The sequence below is a fragment of the Mustela erminea genome, chromosome 2 (genome assembly GCF_009829155.1).
Source record: "Mustela erminea isolate mMusErm1 chromosome 2, mMusErm1.Pri, whole genome shotgun sequence".
Lineage (NCBI taxonomy): Eukaryota > Metazoa > Chordata > Mammalia > Carnivora > Mustelidae > Mustela > Mustela erminea.
In genome coordinates this window covers 93,811,665-93,831,319 of record NC_045615.1, presented here as the reverse complement: position 1 = coordinate 93,831,319, position 19,655 = coordinate 93,811,665, and the positions used below count along the sequence as shown (strand labels likewise).

Below are 19,655 nucleotides of genomic sequence, written 5' to 3'. Positions count from 1 at the left end.
GGATTTTGAGGTCAGCCAGTTGGCCAGATTTGAACACCACATCTCAACTTTTCAAACTGTACAACGCCCCGGTTTTATATCGATTCGGAGGTATGGCGAGCTCTCCCTTTCACTGTTCACTCCCCCGAAGTTTTTCAGCTGAATTGTACAGATAGATTCTGATCCAAAGAAGGAAGGGGGGGTCGTTATAGTACCTCATGTTTTGGAATATTTCTGGGTTTTCTTCCACACAATTGAGGATACTAAATTAAGAACTTGGGGGTTCATAATATACAATGCAGGCAACATCTAGAAACTAAGGTATTTTAGGTATGAAGCTGGTGGAACCAGCTGTAGTGACTGGGCTTACGGGTAGAGGGTGTTGAGCCTCACAATTACGATTTCAATGTCCTGTGAGCACAGGTGAATTATCGAAGCCTCTGTGATTCTTGTCATCAGTGATGGAAGACATGCAGAGCCACAGAGAAGATAAAAAGTTTTGCCAGGGATCGCTCATGAGTAACAGTAGAAAGGTAGCAAATACAGAGAAAAGCATTCCACGTGCCTTTTGCAGGTTGGTAAAATCAACATTTGCACAGTTTATGTTCCTACTTTTTTAAAAAATTGAGGTTAGCTCAGAGTCTGTCCTTGGTGTAAGGTTCCTTGATCTGAGTCCTGAGTCACAGATTTGTGGCACCTGCTCTCCTGATAGATGCACACACCCAGAGAATTCTCAACTTCTAACAGACTCGGTTGTCTTCTTCACCACAAAGGTAGCCACGATTCCAGAATCTATGAACAAAGAAGGAAGGGCCTCTTGGCACCCAGTGAGCTTTTTTGGATCAGGGCTGTCCAACAGAACTTTTTGGGATGTGAGAGATGTTCGGTATCTACATGGTCCCATGCAGTCGCCCCTAGCCCCACAAGGCCATGAGCCCTTGAAAGGAGGCTCGTGGGACTTTAGTTTAATTTAAATGTGACTACAGCATGGTACAGCTTGGCTTCCGGTTTTCACACACTTCTTAAGGAGCCTGCAAGTTGGAAGCTGCGGCACCTCACCGGCCTGGAGGCACAACAGCAGAGTCTCGAGCTGAGAGAGAACAGCCCTTCCACACACAACATATGGCTTGTGCCCCACAAAATAAACTAAGACTGATCTGTGACAGAGCAGAGGAAAAGTCTTTCCCTGTCGGCCTCCTCTCCTCCACTCATTCTAATTGCAGAGAGTGGAGAAGGGGCCTATGTAGTCAAGCCTGGTTATTGTCAAGCTCAATTTGCCATGACTTTTATTTTCCAATAAGCAATCTGGCCAGCTGTGGCTGGAAATGAAATCACCAAAGCGGACAGTCCCTCACCCCTCCTCCGATTATTGATTTATAAAGAACCCAGTCCATGTTGTAGTCTGTCATCATATCGTATGGTCATATGTATCACTGGCAAGTCTCAGGGAACAGATAGAGTCTAAGAAATACTTCTTGAAATGGAGAGCAATTTTAACTTGGATTTCTATACTGGAGGGGATTTTTATTGGCCTTTCTCAAACATTTGAGAAGCAGCGTTAAATGTGGAAAATCAGGATGCTAGCCTTAAAAAGCACAATTAAAACTGTCGTCGCTGGGAGGTCTGGTGGAGAGGGAGGCCATAAATTATTTTTAAAATGAAGCTTCTACCTTTATTTTAATTATATTCCAACTCTCTCTGCCACCCGATGATAACGCTTTGGGATTTTGAACCGAAGGGTAACAAAGCCTACCTAAAACCTGCTAGAGTTATGTTTTCTATGAGGTTTCTGAGCCAAGCACTCCTTAACATTTATAGAGTCCCCAGTCAAAGATGGCCCTCAGCTTTGGGGGAAAATTGAGAGCAAAAATAAAATAGAAGCCATTGGCCTTGGTTTTAAAGCCTTGGCTAATTGGCTAGGGTGACGGTAAGTCGTTATATGAAAGGTTTACAGAAATCTTGCGATCATGCCTTTCAGTGGTCCTTCCCATCCCGCCGTGGTCCAATTCTGAATCAGAGTAGTCTATGTGAAGGTTGATTGAAGATGACTCAGCATTTCCTGTGAGAACTTGAAACCGCAGTGCCTTACAAATGTTACGGAGGTAGAACGAGGGATTAACTTTCATGAAGATAAGGGAGAAGCTCACACTCACCCAAGAGAGAGTCTTGTGACTCAGTATGAAGAAGAAGGAAAATAGAAACCTCAATTCATCCTAACAGGCGATCCAACTTAAAGTTTTTTGAGTGGGTTAGAAGATCTTACATCTCCGTCCTTTTCTCCGTCCACTGTGACTGCCCTCTGAGACCCAAGGTCAATGGCTTTTTCTCTTGCTCAACGTAACTCCCCCCAAATTCCTTGCCCTAATAAGGATGATACCACGCTGGGTTTAACTCTTCACTGGGACCTCAGTAGATGAGGCAAGCCCCCCACACCTTCCCCACTTCCAAAGTACCCAGCCCTGTGGCTCTCTGACCAAAAGATCCCCTATAGTCTCTTCACAAAAGCTTCTTTTTCTCATCTCCAGCTCTCTTGAGAGAGCAAGTAACAACCTGCTTTTATAGTCAACCTTGTCTTTATTCAACCAATATTTATTGCCTTACTCCAGTGTGTCAGATGCCCATTCGAGGCTTGAAAATACCATCATGAAGAAGATAGTTTCTACTTTCTACCCTCAGAGCATACACTTCTAGTGGCTGGAAGAAGTCTGCAAAAGTGACACTTAAGCCGAGACCAGAATGACAAAACAGAACCAGCCAACTAAAGAGCAAGGCAGAGGGGGCAGCTGGCGCAAAGATGGACCAGCAGTGGCTTGTTCAGGAACAGCCAGAAAGTCAGTGTGGCCAGCGTGAGTGGCAGGGAGAGAGGGATGGATGGGGACAGCGGGCAGGAAGCCTGTGAGGCAGGACTTCAAAGGCCGTGGTAAAGAGTATGAGTTTTGTTCCAAGCATGATGGGAAGTCTTTGGATAGGGTTGAGCCGGGGAATAACAGGGTCTGATTCATGTTCTAAAAACAGCCATAGGGAGAACAGATTAAAGGAAGATACAAGGATCCTCCTGGCTTGGGTCCAAGCAGGCGATGGCAATGCGACTGGCAAGGTGACAGTGGAAATAGAAATCAGTAGTCAAACTCAGAAGTAAAGCTGACAAGACCTACTGAGGGACTGGGTTGGGGGTGGGTAGGGAAAGGAAGGAAATGTAAATGATCCCTAGGGTTTTTTACTTGGCCGGGGTAAGTGTTGGTATTGTTGATTGAAATAGGGGAGACTTCAGGAGTGTCAGGAGTTTAGGGGCAGTGGTGGGGTGGGGGTGGGGGACAGGGAAAAACGAGAAGAGAAATTCTATTTGGGACATGTTAAAATCCAAGATCCCTATTAGCTTGTACCCTTCCATACATTGTTCGTTCTAGCCAATGAACACTCCACCTTCTTATTTAAGTCTGTTACTTCCCTTCAGTCTCCCTTTGCATGTGGAGAAGAGTTGATCTGTGCCCCCCTCCTAAACCCCACCTGTATTTGAATGCAATCACTGTCACCCCTTAACCTTTTTTCTCCAGGATACACAACATATTTCCTTTCATCTTGCTTCAGAGGACCATTTTTTCTATCCCTTTCATCGTGCTTGTTGCTGGCCTCTGGGTCCTCACCGGTTTCCTTCATGTCATTTTGTAAACGCTGGAGCCAAAGTAGGGCACAGAAGTCTAGTATCAGTCTACTGCCTGTAAAACAGGATTGTTCCCCGCCCTTCATATCTCTCTCTTTGGGCCATCCCAAGATGATGCCTTTTCTCTCCATGAATGCCCCAACTCGGATCTTTGGTCTACCTGGGATCTCAGTCCCATTGCTTCTGTCTGTGCCCACGCTTTGCTATCCAATGACAGTGGTTTTTGTCTGGGAGTCTCAGTGGTGCAGTCGGCAAGTATCTGCTCTGGGCGTGTTCCCACCGTGTTTTTGTAGGAGTCCTCCAAACTCAGTGCAGGGCAAGACTCACGCTCCTTGAGAGCCTCCTCCAGAGTGGCCAGTAACCCCAGGGCAACACTGCACTTCCTCCTACAGTTGCCCGTAGCTCCGTGATGCCTCCCTTCCCCATCCCGCATGCATCACCAAAGTGGTCTCTGATCGTTATCGGGCAGTCTGCAGACTCACTTCCTGAACCCTCCAGAATAAGGTTTGAAACAGAAACGAGAGTGGATAGGTGATGGCATGGGGATCTTCTGGAGCCCTGGACAGCGGCCCCTTTGGATTCTGTCAGATCTCAAATATATCTCTTGAGACATTTCCGTGAGTTATTTCTTGCTAGATAGCTGCACCACTCCTGCCGCAAAATACAGCAAAAATTAATACTCCGCTAGAGCAAAATACCATAAATTAACTGCAGTTGATACCAAAGAACTGCTGGTTTACAGAACAATCACTCCTTCGACCTACGTGAATTTGAAAATTGTTTCTGCAGAGGCATTTATCCATTCACCTTGAGTTAATTCGTTCAGATTTGGCATGCTGTTTGGTGGAAAATATTTACGTAAGTGGGATTAGTATTTCCCATAAGTTAAATGGCAGAGGTGGAAGCAGAGCTGATCGTATTATATTTGGCTCTGCCCTCGTTTCCCTGCGATGCGGGAAGGGGCAGAGACTTTGGACAGCTTCACGTTGTACCTCTGGCATGAAAGGAAACGGAAAGATCTCCCCAGCAGTGGGAACTGTGAGATGCCTTAAGGTAATCGGCTTTTGAGGGAACCCTGTACAGTGGGAAAATAGGATGTCAGAGGATGGCTACCCTGCCTTTCCCACAGCCAACGGATGGTAACAACTATTTGATTGGATGTAGGGGGCAGATATAAACAGTAACAAAGAAACCGGGATGGGTTAGAAAATCAAATGCAAACCTGAAATCAAACGGACATCGAACTGAATGATTCTCTCCCCAGACCCACTTGGGTCGGCTGCCAACTGTCCATCCTTATGCCTTCCGGTCTCAGAACCAGCGGTTTAACCCGGGAGATTGTAAACTCCAGTTTCATTCCTCGTCCTTAATTTAGCTAGACAGAGCTTTGAAATGGCAACTAAATTACCTTTTGGTGAAATCAAATCTTCCCCACTAGCCTCAAGCAGAGAGGAATCCTAGACCACGGGCCTGCTAATGCGCCCCAGCAGCTCCCAGTCGTCTTCCTGGAGCCCCAAGAGGGGGCTTGCTATTAAACGCTTACTCACATCCTTTGTCCCCTGCGGTGTCTCCTGTAGGTGGTTACTCTCTGCACAGTCTTTTCTCTTCTGACTGCCTGCCTAGCAGGAGGTTGCTTAGGGCAGTAAAATGTTTATTACCTGTTTATTGTGTGAGTAACTGCAGCCTAGGAGGAGAAAATATTTCCCAGTTTACCTGGGGCAGTGAAAATAGGATTAAGTTCCGAGGGCTGAGGAAGGAGCAATATAAAAACCCAGAGAATTGTATCCCGTGCAGCCCTGGGCAGCCCAACTACCCCTGCATCATCCTTTCATTCTAGTCATTGTGGCTTTTCCTCGGATTCTGAGACCCGTGTCATTCACCGTTATGGAATTGGGGATTGCTGGTATTCTCAAAGCAAGGCTTCTTCCAAAGAAAGTGGGACTCGTCTCCCAGGTGGCGCTATCAAATCGCACGAAAAGACAGGTCATCAACCTGATTAATGGGTACACGCACGTTTACTTCTCTTCCCTCCAAAGTAAGTTACAAACGGCTTAATTTCCACCAATTTTGCAGTGCGAAGATTCAATAAAAATATCGTGTAACAGTTTGGGCCGTCCTATGACTGCCATTTGCACTGAATTTAGTTATCATGGTTAGATATAATTCATGTCTAAGGTTCAAAATTCACTCTCATAAATCTTCAGTTAGTTCTTCAACAGGATTCTCCTCCTGCTGTCCTCCCCTGTCCTTACTTTTCGTTCCCTTCTTAGGAGTCCTCCTGTCTTAATCATTAATGGAGCAACACAGACTTTAAATCCTTTTCATGCATCACAGGACTATATACTTAAAGATGTCTGAATCTAAGGTACCTGGGTCCCCTAGAGCACTGTCACTCGTAGGAGTGGGCTACGCAATCGAGCCCTAATTCCTTAGAGTCTATTATTCCTAGAGTCTATTATTGTCTCTCCATTCCTTTCTTCATTCATTGATGATCCACATATCCCTTCCTCCTTTTGACGACTACGGAGCAAATTCCTATGATGTGCCAACCACAGGGCTAGGCTGGCCAGGGGTGACTTGCTTCAGATCTTAACTATTTGCCTTAGATTCCAAAACCTGAGAACTCTTCCCAGAAGAGCACGCTTAGAAATAATCCATAAGGGCGCCTGGGTGGCTCAGTCATTAAGCGTCTGCCTTTGGCTCAGGTCATGATCCCAGGGTCCTGGAATCGGGCCCCGCATCGGGCTCTCTGCTCAGCGGGAAGCCTGCTTCTCCCTCTCCTGCTCCCCCTGCCTGTGTTCCCTCTCTCTCTGTCAAATAAATAAATAAAATTTTTAAAAAAAGAGAGAGAGAGAGAGAAAGAAAGAATTCATAAATGTCACGTCACTGGGGTCCTGCTAGTCATGATTTTTCATCACACTGAGCATTCCTCTTCTCGGTCCTCTTTTCCGAGTGCCAGTGTCAAGTCTGAGGTCCAGAGCTGTCGAGGCGCTTGCGTACCGTCCACGCAACACGACTGCAAGTGTGGGCGATTTGGCTTGCTTTTTATCAATATGCTATGCAGGTGGCTTTCCCAGACCATTCAGGCTCTGCAGGTTCACTTCTTGCTTTATCTGGATTGTTGTTTTAATTGATTGGGGGAGTTTCAGGATCTCCTCTCTATTTACTTTTGCACAGGCCCATCCTCTGTTCCCGTTAACACTGAACCTTTCGGTAATACGTTAACTGCTAGCCACCCTCTCTATGGGCTACACTGGCATTTTTCTTCTGGAGTAGTAACAATCCACAGGCACATATATTCTTAACCAGCGAAGAGTAAATGCGAGGGCAGCGGAAAAGAGCCTCATTGACCAGCCTAGGCAGGCATTTATCCCCTGGAGAACTGTAATTCCTTTGGTCCTTTAATGACATCCTTCTTTGGGGTGAAGGAACCTGAAGAGTTGGGAAGGATTCAAGGCCTATGACCTTATGGACATCAAGTCAAAGAATGAAAAGATTCAACCGTCATTTTAGTCCCATCAGAAATGGGGGTGCTTGGGATATGGAGACCATTATCAAGAGGACAGACTCTGCCTTTTATCTTTTGCCATCATGAGTTCATGATTAGCCAGTAAGTTTCAGAGCTGGCATTAAAGCTAAGAAGCCCCATGTTTCTTGTTGGTTCTAACCCCAGCTTCTGAACTTCGGTTTTATAGACTGGTCTTCTTGATTCTTTTACAAAATACCAATAAAATTTCTGAGTATGTGCTTAGATTTTTAAAATGTAGTGCTTGATATAGTAAACGTAATTTTGTTATATTATCATAGGGTCATAGAGCTGGAAGAAATGTAAACATTAGTTCCGGGTTGGGCCCCTGTACTGATACTTGAATCCATTCTACAGGATCCCTGCTAAGGGGTTTTCCAACCTCCACTTGAATACCTCTGACAGTGGAAGGTTCACTAACTCTCTCCGTTTTGGACAGCTCATCCTTTTAGGTCTTGCTATAATACACGTAAAAGTTAATGGGAGGCCAGTAATGTTAAGATAAGCAGGACAGAATAGGATCCTTCTCAAAAACATCCATGAACTAAGTGAGCAAGAACTATACCTAAAGAACTACAATATCTTTTTTTTTCTCTTCTGCTTTAAAGAGTAGGAGGAGGTTAAAGACACAGCAGTGATTCCTAAACTTCAACATGCAAAAGAGTCACCGGGAGAGCTTGTTCAAAATGAAGATTCTCAGGCCCACCCCAGAGGTGGTCTCTCTCTACCACCTAATGGAGAAACTCAGGCCTCGGCTGCAAAAATCTACATTCTCTATTTTCTCAACCAGAAAATTACTTCCAACAGCTAAACTCTGGAGGCATTGTATGTAAATTAACTAGTGAATTTTGCCCATTAGTTGATGTCCTATGGCCCTACTTATATAAGAAATAATGATTTTAGTGAATCTTCCTCCCAGTTTTTGCTGATGTCACTCAGCAGCAAATGCCCATGGCATTTTTTTCCTCTTCCAGGGAGGGAAAGGTCTTCCTCATTACCTGACATTTTATTTATGTATTTAGTGTCAAAATGGCAGCACAATGAGATAGTTAGGAACGATAGGGCAGAAAGGGTCCCTTTATGTTGTGAGAGCTCTTTCTCTTTATATACGGGACCATCAGCATGAGGCTCAGTCTTAGAAGAGCGCCGAGAAGCAGCTTTGATTCTTGGACCCGTCACAGTGAGCGGGTTGGTCTACACAACGGCTCCCCCAAACATTCCCCAAATAGAGCCTCTTCAAAGGAGAGGGGCTGCGACCCCTCTATCTGTTAGAAATGCAGCATAAAACACCACTGTCATTTTATAAACCAAAGCTATAACTTTGGGTGGAGAATTCATGAATGGAGCAAAGTTGGAAAAGAGTCCGTGTGCTATCGAAAACTCTCTGGAAGGAAGGTGTGGTGTCCCCCTTCATGGGGGCGGGGGTCTTTATAGGAGGAGGCCTTGCCACCTGGCCTCTTAAGAGAATTTTCTAAAGCACACTGCCACATCCACTCGTTAGTCCTTGCCCAACCTCTGGGCAGCCTTTCCTACCCAGTTTCTCTCCCTCCTCCTGTCCCCTCACCCTTTCCGCTGGGCCTATTTTGCTTCACAGATGTATACTGCGGCCGTGTCCTTTCAAGAGAAACATTCTCTTATGTCATTCACTTTGCTGTGTGGCATTTTATCAGGGGCGGAAGATCGTGAGGGCCTTTGGAGTTCACCTTTGGGCTGAGGGCTATTGAGCTCATCCTAAAAGGAAGCCAGCAGCTGACTGGCTTCGTTCCAGGGAAGGATCCAAAAAAGGAGGGTCGAATGTTTTATTTTTAGGAACAAAGAACAACTTTCCAACTGAGTGCCTGCCTCGCCCTCTGACGCCAGGGTCCTATTCTGTCCTGCTTCAACCCAACCACCGGCAATGTCGGTCCCTCCTCCCCAGCCAGCAGCTCCCTTAGGAACCTGGGAGGAGCTTGTTACCGGGGCCACAAACAGCCTAGTCCTTTTGAAAGAAAAAGGGTAAGTTAAGTACTAAAGTGGGGACTTCTCTTTTCCTTCTCCCTCCCTTGTCCCATCCCGGGGGCAGTAACTACTAGATTCCAAAACGCTTCCTCCCTAAGCCCATTTAAGCCACAAGGGTCCAAGGGTTTGTTGTGGGTTTTTTCTTTTTCCCTAGACCATTGTTTGCTTTATTCCTAGTCAGAGGTAGGGAAAATGCTTCTCACTAAGTCTCTGACTCCTCCTGAGGGAGAAAAGGAACCTTGATGTGAAAGTTCTTCAGAATCACTCCTATTTTATTGCTGGTTGATAAGCATCATATATTTATGTAGATTTTCCTGGTGATTGTATTAAGTCTGGCAGTCTCCCGCAAGATAATGTCGCTCAAAATGGTTTTCCTGGAAAGGCTCTTCCGGGTAGAGAATGTCACTGTCCTGCGGGTTCCAGCACAAAATGAACGGAAGAGGACACTTCATGAAAGCACTGTTTGTGCTACGTGTCCCTGAGGTGTGTCCTCAGGGGAGTGGGTTTGGCCTTTCCTCGCCCGCTACTGGCGAGGATTCACGGAGCTCACAGACCCTGGGAGTGAGAGGGCAGCACCTGACCTCCCGTGAGAGAAGGGCATGCGCCACGTAGCCCTTCAGCCAGCCTGTCTGCTCCCTGCTCCCGCCCGAGTCCTGGAGACCCGAGGGCTCTTTACCACCTTGAGGGTTCCCCCAGACCTTTGCTGATGGTAGGGCCTCTGCTTCTGCTGAGATTTAGAATTCCTTAAGTGAATTCACCAGGAGGTGAGCTCAGGAAAGAGACTAGACTCTTCTTCCTAAGCGCTGTGCTCTTACCAACGCAGTCATGGCCGGGACTGGGCCCAGCCACAGCCCGGGGCTCCTGCCCCAGCCATGCAGCGTTGCACATGCTCTGTGTCAACTGACTGAGACCAAGTGAACTGAACCGGTCTGGTCCTAGAGGACCGCCTGGGAGGAAAGGGAGAGAAACAGGCTGTTGACCCCAGTGTAAGCAGGTTGTTGAAGAGTGAGTGTCCCGTTCTTGGTCCAGGACACCACCGTGATCACTCCCTGTCTTCTGAAAGCCCACCTATCTGCCAGGAACATGACACGCTGTGGCAGAACTGATTTCTACCTCGACCTACCCAAGCCACCTTCTCTCTGCCCTTGTGGTACCAAGAGCAACGCAGGAGTTCTCATGAATATGGCTTTATTTCCTAAACATTAATAGAGCAGTTCAAGGGTCAGATGTTCCTCATCTACACTGCTATTGATTCATGAGGAGGTATGTACGTATCCTCAAAACTAGTGTTTGGACTTAACCACCAGAGCCCTTGCTGTTACAGGGTTAAGGTCAATGAACGTGAGCAATAAGAAATATCAACAGGTGGAAATTATAAAGCAACTTGTTTCCTCTGAATCAAATATACTTTTCAGATATATTACCTTTTACTAAAACTTGGGTCGAGGGAAATAACTTGAATCTGTGGCATAAGACTATCAAAAGTATCTTTGATGTCCTTCATACAAAACCTATTAAAATGCTTCAGACACCAATGCTTCAGGGAAAATGGCATAGGAATATGTGAATAAAGGATAGAGAGAAGTGGAACCTTCTATGAATGGAAATAATTCAAATGGTGGCCTATATGAATACTATCGTCTGTTAAAAAAAAAATCACTACATTTCAGTCAAGCCACAAATGTTCATTTCTCACTGGAAACCTAATAGTCTGATGTGTGTGTTCTCTGTCATCAGTGCCTTTTCTTTACTTGGCGGTGCAGGAACCCAGACTTGTTCCCTCTGCCGTCTGTAACTCCCCAGAGTCCTTGGTATCCCATCAGCAAGCAGAAAGAGAGAAATGATAGAAAAGTCGCCCCCTTTCTTAGACAGCTCTGGCCAAAAGGACACCTTTCACTTCTGCTTACATCCTCCTGGTAAGAACTACTTACTTGGCCCTATCTAGACACAAGAGGTTCTGGAAACTATGGTCTCTGCTGGGGAGCCCCTTCCCACTCATGACTCTCTACTGTGGAAAGATGAGCAGTGTATCTGAAGGGCAGTTAGTTGTTTCTGCCATATGAAATTGGTTACTTGTTTCTCAATTCCTTGGTACACAGGACAACATGCAAGTTTGCAGAGGAAACTTAACTGAAAAGTCAAATTCACCTAATACAGATTACAGAAGGTCTGCTACTATGACAGCTGAGAAGTAGACAAGTAGTAGATGAAACTCAGTATGGAGAACGTAAAGCAGTGCTTCTAGGGAAAATAACCCAAATGAGCTTATGCTAAAGGCATGATCACATTCCATAGGATGACATTCCATTTGGAAAGTGGACAATGAGAGTCATTAGACACCATTCTCTAAAGGCGTGGATACATGGGTGGCTAATACAGCCCAAAGAGTCACTAAAATAACAGACATTGTCTAGTAAAGAATTACAAATATAACAAAATAATCTTGCTCAGAGTTTTGACATATTGTCATCTAGAATATTATATGCCATTCTGGCTACTGCATCTCAGGAAATAACAAACCAGAACTAAAGGAGCTTCCAGAGGAGCCAAGTGATCCTGGGTGGTGGTTCCTAATCTTTTTGGAGTCACAGACTGCTTTCAGACTCTCTCTGACACCTTACCTCAGAGAAATACCCGGGTGTACACATATAGTGTTGTGCGCAATTTCGTGCACATATGTGGCAAATTTGGAGTATTCAGACCAAACTCAAGGACCTTTGATTTAAAAAAAACACACACCATGTGAGAATGAACTTAAAAGTTTGGATTCTTTTGTCCGAATCCATAAAGACTGAGAGAAGCTGTAAGTAATCGAAATTTTTTAAATCACCAAGTGTGTGATTGGTACAAACATCAGCACATTCACCATATGTTGAGGTAGTAAGACAAAGTCAGGAGGACCTCCCTCACATTGGAAAGAAGCAAATTCAAAAAGAAAAAAAAATAGCATTACTGATTTACAGGACTGGTTTCATAAGCTTACAGAATTTTATCAATTTGAGATGTGGAGAGACCAGAACTATAAATAGCTTTTAGACGTAAACGAGTTTCACAGATGATAGCTCTATGACGAGAGAGATGTTTGAGAAAATGCATTGGTTTGCCATGTGGCCTTAACCCACCTGTCAACATAGACGGGCCTCTTTGCTGACATGCCCCTCAATGCGTCCTTGGTGCCACCACAAGAGATTCAGTGTTGAGCTGAATGGACGGAGGGTGGGCCTGACCCAGAGTGGAGTTGCTCGTTTAGAGCTGATTGCCTTTGCCAACTGGGAAGCTGCGGTCACTGACGTCTTGTTGTGTCTGCTTGTTTCCTGGGGTGGGGGCAAAAGGACGTCAATTCATTTCTGAATGTGGCCAACAGATAGGATAATGAAATGGGTTATCGTATGGTAATGTGTGTATACAAGACATTTTTGTGCTGTAGCGGGGGACCATGTAGCATAACCTCCAATTTTCCAGGCATATGGACTGAGATACAGAGCATAAGTGACCAGCCCAGGCTGGCGTATGAAGTCTCGTGAAGTTCACCACATGCCCACAGCCATGGCCGGTAGGACAGCCAGGACGCAGGGAGGCCGTGCCCCCCAGGCCAGGCTCCTTTCCTCCCCTCCACTCTCCTTCTGCCAGCTGCCCTGAAGCGGGCATCTTTAGCTCCCCTCGTCTTCACTTAACTCCTTGTCGAATGGAGTGAATGACTTTTTAAATCGAGCACAAAGAAAGGATGAGCTGGGAGTACATGGAGAAAAACCTGAAGGTTGGAGCCATTGCCCACTCAGTTGTATCCCTGAAGAAACAGCTAGGTGTGGCAGCTGCCTTGGGGGCTAGACCTTGTTTCATAATGGTTTCTGGTTGTTTATTTGAGATACCACACGTTATTAGAATTTCCCCTCATTGCCATTATCTTGGCACCTATTGCTCTATTTTTTTTTTTTAAGTTTTGTTTATTTAAGTCATTTCTATACCCAACATGGGGCTCGAACTCACCACCTTGAGGTGAAGAGTCACTCGCTCTTCCAACTGAGCCAGCCAGACACCCTGGCACCTACTACTTCTTTTTTTTATTTTTTAAGATATATTTATTGGGGCACCTAAGTGGCTCAGTTCGTTTAGCATCTGCCTTCAGCTCAGGTCATGATCCCAGGGTCCTGGGATTGAGCCCCACATTGGGCTCTCTGCTCAGCGGGGAGTCTGCTTCTCTCCCTCTGCCTGCCACTCCCCCTGCTCTTGCTGTCTCTCTCTCTGTGTCAAATAAGTAAATAAAGTCTTTTTTTAAAAAATTGTGTTAAGAATTATTTATTTGTTTACTTGAGAGAGGGAGAGCAGTAGGAATGGGAAGGGAGAGGGAGAGAGGGAATCTCAAGCAGACTTCCCACTGAACCCAAAGCTCATCTGCAGGTCTCAATCCCAGGACCCTGAAATCGTGACCTGAACTGAAATCAAGAGCCAGCCGCTCAACTGACCAAGCCACCCAGGTGTCCTAGTACCTAGTATTTAAAAAACAAAAACAAAAAACTGTGCACAAAGCAAGTTGACTGCTAAATGCCTTAAAAACAACCAGTGGTAATCACTTTGGGGGAAGAAAGGATGAACTAAGAAATGGGAAAAAAAGGATGAACTAAGCGGAAATCCACAAATCCTTGTCCAATATTCAGCACATAGTAAGCACTCCATAAATATTTAGTTCTTTGTTGATTGAAAAGAGTGTAGCCTTCTAACTATGGGTTTCCAAATAAAAAAGCTATGATATGATTTCCAACTTTTATCTCATGGCCTCTGCCATCTACTGCATACTCCAAAAAATACCCTGAAATGCAAGAGGCCACCCTTAAAGTAATTTAGAGGCTGAATATAATTATTACATTGAAACTCGTTACCCTCTGCGGCATTTCTTTAACTTTGCACTTTCAAGCCCAGTGAAGTCAAAATCAGGGTAACTGGATGCCATTTTATAAAACGTTAAGACTCCAATTATACTTCCTTTCCTTTCTTATCTTCAAGACTATTTAACAACATTATAGACAGTGTGAAAAAGAGGCAAGGGAAACATTCATAATCCCTCCCTCCTAACACAACTAGTAATTTCATTTCTTTAATATTCCTTCCAGATTGAGACAAACATGCATGCACATTTTTGTCCATATGCCCCACAGTTACCAGCATGGCAAATACACGATTTTGCCCATCAGCTTTGGATGTACCAAGTGAAACAGACGAGAGGGTAAAGAGAATAACCAAAGAAAATAAATAATGACCACAATTAAATGATGGCTGAAGTGCAGCCCATAGCGGGGCTGCCTAGGAGAAGGTGGGCATCTTTCAATCCCCCAACTAGAACTAACCAGCCAGAGGGACCAGTCCTGGGGCAGGCACTGCTGATAACCTAGCAACCATTCACTTCGAGGCTGGGCCCACCCTTGCTTCCCACCCAGCTTCTCAGGGACTCCAGGGTCCCCCCTGCTTTGCGGGCCACCCAGCAGAGGATGAGGATAGCCTGGCTATGACAGCAGTGAGCCCCACTGAGACCGAAAGCAAGCAGATTTCCCAACAGCCCCTGCTGCTCTGAACTGGGACACGGATACTGCTTTTACCTGCCCGAGATGGCACCATCCCACACGAGAGAACACAGTCTAGCGGGCTGTGCACACAGCACTTTGCGGTCACGTGGAGACGTTGCTATTCTTTGCCCAAGTTTCCAGTAGAATGCCCAGTAACAAGAGCTACAACATCTTCCATCCTCCTTTAAGCTCCTTTAAGCTTTACAGACTCCCGAAATGCTTTCACATGCATTAGCTCCTTTTATCCCCACAACACCACCCGAGGAGGTCATCAGGGCCATCTTGATGACTCCACATTCTGTGAAAGGGAAGTGGAGACTTGGAAAGATGAGGCAGTGTCCCAGGTGACAGTGAAGTCGTTCTTGGACCCCCTGGCCGTTCTAGAAAGTGTGGTAGCCTACTCTGTCCAGTAACATACAGTCATACACACTCACCCTTGTCCATACTCCAGCAAGCCTGTGATGTGAGCAAGTAGGGACCATTCCCATCAGGCATCCCTGAGCAGAACATGGGGGCGGGGGCGTCCTGATGAGAGAGTCTAGCAAAACGACTTAAAAAAAAAATGGTTCCTCAACCAAGATGGAAAGATTTGCTTGTCCTCAGGACGCCAGATCCCTGTATGCAAGGTCTTTTTGGTGCTAACATTTCTGCCTCGTGTTATTAAAAAATAACATATCGGTGACTTGTCACTTCCGAGTACTCAGCTTCGGAAAGCTATTTTTGAAAAGTGGCGAAGGTGGGAGATGGCTTCCCTCATTCTGGCATGGCTTCCAACGCACTTTTCTGGAATCTCGGAGCCCACCCTCTCCCCACTCACCCATTTCTTTGTAGGTTTAGAAAAGGAGTATATCAGTTCAGTGTTATTTTAGCAACAGAAGCCGCTGCTTTGGCTATTTTTAGCCTGTCAGGTGCACTCTGCCTGCCATGAACTTGGTACATTCGACTGTTTAATTCGGCAGCCTCTCTCATTTGAAAGGAAGCCTGTTCCAGCCCTCTGACCACCGTAGCTCGACTTTTACAGCTGCTCGTAAATTTCTGAACACGCAGCGATATCTTTAGCTGTGACTCCAGATATTTCCTGTTGAGCAGCAAGATGTAATCCTCCAAGTGCCCCTGGGCTAAATATACCTTCTCAGTCCTGCACTCGGCCAAACAAACAGGGGCAGCATCAACATGACTTCTTTAATCTGATGCAGGAAGAGGGCTTTTTCAGTTAGATTAATTAAGCAATTTTGTTTGTTTGGGCAATGGAAGTGATTTCACCTTCCCCTGAGCTTTGAACTCCTCCCAGTTCGAGGTCCGACCAAAGCCCAGGTGCAGACCGAGACCAGATAGGTTGGAACACCGTGGGTCTCTTAGCCCTGTCCTTGGGCTTGGTTTGACAGATGGCTCGGCAGCCCCTCCCACGCTCTCTCAGATTCCAGACTCCTCTTCACCTTCACATGGGGCCTTTAGTCATTCAAGGGAGGAGATGGGGCCAGGATTTTTTTTTTTTTTTTTAAGGAATGTATCCGTTGGGTACTTGAAAAGGGAAAAGAATGCTCAATTTTTCAGACCTCGTAGGAGGCCTGTGGTAGGAGAAACCTCCCCTCGGGAGTTTTTGTCCCCAAGGGGTGCATTGACCCTCGTAAGAGCCCCTAAAAACTGAAATTGTTGCTTCTGGGTGAGTCCAGGAACTTCCTCTTGAATTAATTACTTAATTCTGAATTACTGAATCTTCAGAACCGGTTGTAAACCCTGAATGCCAGCGGTCCCTTTCCCTATAACCAAGATGAGCCAGTCCCAAGCCATCCATTGGCCAGGAAGACAGCACGCTGAGAGAAGCCAGAGAAAGCAGTGTGAGGAAACCTGACTTTCGCCCTTGGACCACCAGATATGCACTTCCTCTCCATTCTTGCCCTCCTCAGGAAGGCTGTGGGAAAGTGGGAAAGCACCCAGTCTCACCAGTCGAATCAGACTCACCTCAGAAGGTCATTGGGGTCAGTGGCGTCTACAGAGCCCTGTTCATTCCCACCAGTTTTCTACCTGCCTCTTATCCAGGGCTCACGCTGGGAGTTCCCGTGTTGGCCATCAGTCTTACAATGGAGCCTTGTCTGACACAAGTACGCTCTCTCCAGGAGACCTGCAAAGATGAGCCTGAGGAGGCCCAGTGAGGAAACCAGTCCATCAGCTCTCTCCTTTGCATGCCATTTCGTGGTTTATGATGCTGAATGTTTCTGTAACTCTCTGTACTTTGAGGATTTCTTGTTGGGCTGTTATCGCTTGGCAAACAACCATTACTCATCAAAATTTATTAAGCAGAGGCAGCAACAAAAACAAAGGTACTAAACAGTGGGCTTGCAAAGCCAACAAAACAGGAGAGCAAGAAATGTAAATGAGTAGTAATAGCCACAGCCCTCGTGCTTCCTTGGGTGGGTGATGCTGTCAGCTACGTACACGTAGTAACTTAGAGAGCCTGTGAGCTTGCATCATTTCTGCCAGCAATCTTTCTTTCAGTGGAAACCCACGGTATTTGTTGCGTACCTCCTATGTGCTAAGAACTGGGTTAGGCCCCAGGGATATAGCAATGAGCGAGGTGGCTGGAGTTTCTGCCCTCATGGAGCAGAGCAGATATATGGTAATGAAACAAACAATTGCACAAACAATTCCTAGAGACCAGGGACCAGTTGAGACTCTGCAGCTCGAGGCGGAGTCCTTCATGCGACGAGTGTGTGCATGTGGCCTGCGAGCCCTTAGAAACCCCGGGCGGGACTCTGGATTCTCACTCTTCCCAGCGCTCTCCAGCCCAATTTCCTCCTATCCTGTGCTCGACCCTTCACCGTCCAGCAACTCGTGAGACTGGCCACAGGACTGTTTCTTACCTCCTCCTTTGCTCATTTTGTCCCTGCTGCCTCTAGTGCTTTCCTTCATCGATCCCTGTACAATGGTTTCCAGAAAGCACTCCCAGGGAAAACCCTCCCCCACCCTCCTTGCCCCAATTAGGCTGCTAGTTGCGCCTCCAGGGACCATGCCCAGTGCTGATCTCTGTCATTGCACTTGGCCTCACCGCTCAGCAGGGATCTGTTGCGGGTCTGTTTCCTTACGAGCCTGGGTGCTCCCTGGGTGCAAGGCAAACCCATCTTTGCTGCTTCTGTCAAGTAGCACAGGGCCTGGTGGACTGCTGCCAGCGAATGCTTGGTGGCCCCAGGTGCGTCTCTGCCCTCGTGGGAAAGGTTAGGAATTGGGAGACTCTATTTTACCTGATGGTAGTTAATGGGAAAAGGGGGGAGCTTGGCGAATGGGGCAGTAGAGGCTGTTGCTGCTGGAGCAAGGAAGGGGAAGAAGGGGAGCAGTTGTGCAAAACCTCTCCCACTTCCCTAGGGGATGCCCCCCCACACACCAGATTCTCTTTGAACACTTGCAGTGACCGAGAACTTGCTGCTCCGTCAAGCAATCTGTTCCTCTGTCACTCCGTTGAAAAGTTCTCCTATTTGTTAAGCAAAAACTCTGCCGAAGACTTTGAGAGATTTGTCCTCTAGAACAACAGAATATTGTGACTCTCGCTTGTCTGTAATAGCCCTTCGGGTATCCAAAGAGCGATATATCCTGACCCGTGTTAGGCTCCTTTTTCCTTACCACATGATTCTAGTATCTTCTGGTATTTCTCACTATCATGTCACAGCATGGGATACCTTCAAGCCTCTTGATGTCACTTTTAAAACATAGCATTCTGAGCCGAAACAGTCTTCCAGCTGGCTTCTTATCAGTGTGGACTACAGTAGTACAATTTCTTTCCTGAACCTACAGCTGAAGTTCAAATTCACTTGTTTTATAACCTCGTCACTTTGTCAGTTCCTGCTGCTCTTGTGGACAGTGAAATTCCTTGGTGTTCTGCATACAAGGAGCTCCTGTCAGACCACGTTTCCTAAGAGCAGCTACCAGTAACCGAGCGTGTGCTGTGCCCACGCGCCCGGCACAGTGCTGATCGCTGTGCCCTCGGTACGTTCCCTCGCCCTCTCATCTACACTGAGGCTGAGTGAGGGCAAGGAACTTGCCCCAAGTGGTGGGATTTGAACCCAGCAGACCCCCTGAATCCAAAGCCTACATTCTATTTAACCCACTGCCCTACCTCCCGTTCTGAATTTGGACAGCTTTTTTTCACCTCAATTCTAGACTTTTCGGTTAAGTTTGGTCTGAGTTTCTACTCAATGTTTCCACATCTCAGATGCTCCACAGGCAGAGTTTCTAGCTCATATTTTCAGGTTTTTACCATCTTACCCGCTGCCTCCATCCAAATCAACAATTGGGCAATGAGTCCCCAGCAGAGAACTCTTCCCAGGTTGACACCATCAGGGATCCAGTAGGGTCCACACTTTCCAGCAGCTTCTAGGCAGCCTACCTTTAAAATTCTCCTCACCTCCCTCCGTTTTGTCAGAAAGCCAACCTGACAGAGTTTGTCGTGTCCCATGTCCCATGCCATGTCCCATGTTGGTTTGAGATATGTCAAATATTCCTCCACGATAGCAGATTAACAACACTAAAGGGTAACATGGAAGGTGGCCTCTTTGTTTTATATATTCTCACAAATTCTGCATTTAATCTTTCATCCTCAAGTTTTGCCAGAAATCGATAGCATGTTCACCTCTCTTTAACCCCTCTGTGAAAGTGAGCTATTGCCTTGGCTCTAGTCTTCATTATTCACTCCAGTTTTCCATTATTCATTCATTCATACTCAACATCAACAGTGTTTCCACAACCACAGATGCCAAAAAAAAAAGTTCCATGTTTAATCCTTTTCCCTTTCCCCAAACATTAAAATAATGTGTACTTCTTCTGCAAATAAGGGAAGTACAAATAAAGGTTAAAAAAGCACCTCCAGTACGCCTAGAGATAGCTTCTGCCATCTGCTAATGTTTTTTAGGATCTAGAAGACAGTTTGCCCAGGTGCTTACAT

The 19,655-nt window shown here is 46.2% G+C and overlaps 1 protein-coding gene and 1 long non-coding RNA gene across 4 annotated transcripts in view; one reads left to right on the top strand and one right to left on the bottom strand.

The window, feature by feature from the left end:
* The window catches only part of MAML3 (mastermind like transcriptional coactivator 3), a 402,671-nt gene that overhangs the window by 345,443 nt on the left and 37,573 nt on the right, over positions 1 to 19,655 (top strand). The gene's annotated exons all lie outside the window — the stretch shown is intronic.
* LOC116584741 lies at positions 256 to 16,920 on the bottom strand. The gene is made up of 3 exons (XR_004283309.1): positions 16,685 to 16,920; positions 12,287 to 12,478; positions 256 to 4,291 (listed from the first exon to the last, which is right to left on the bottom strand). It is a non-coding gene; the product is annotated as an uncharacterized LOC116584741 (long non-coding RNA).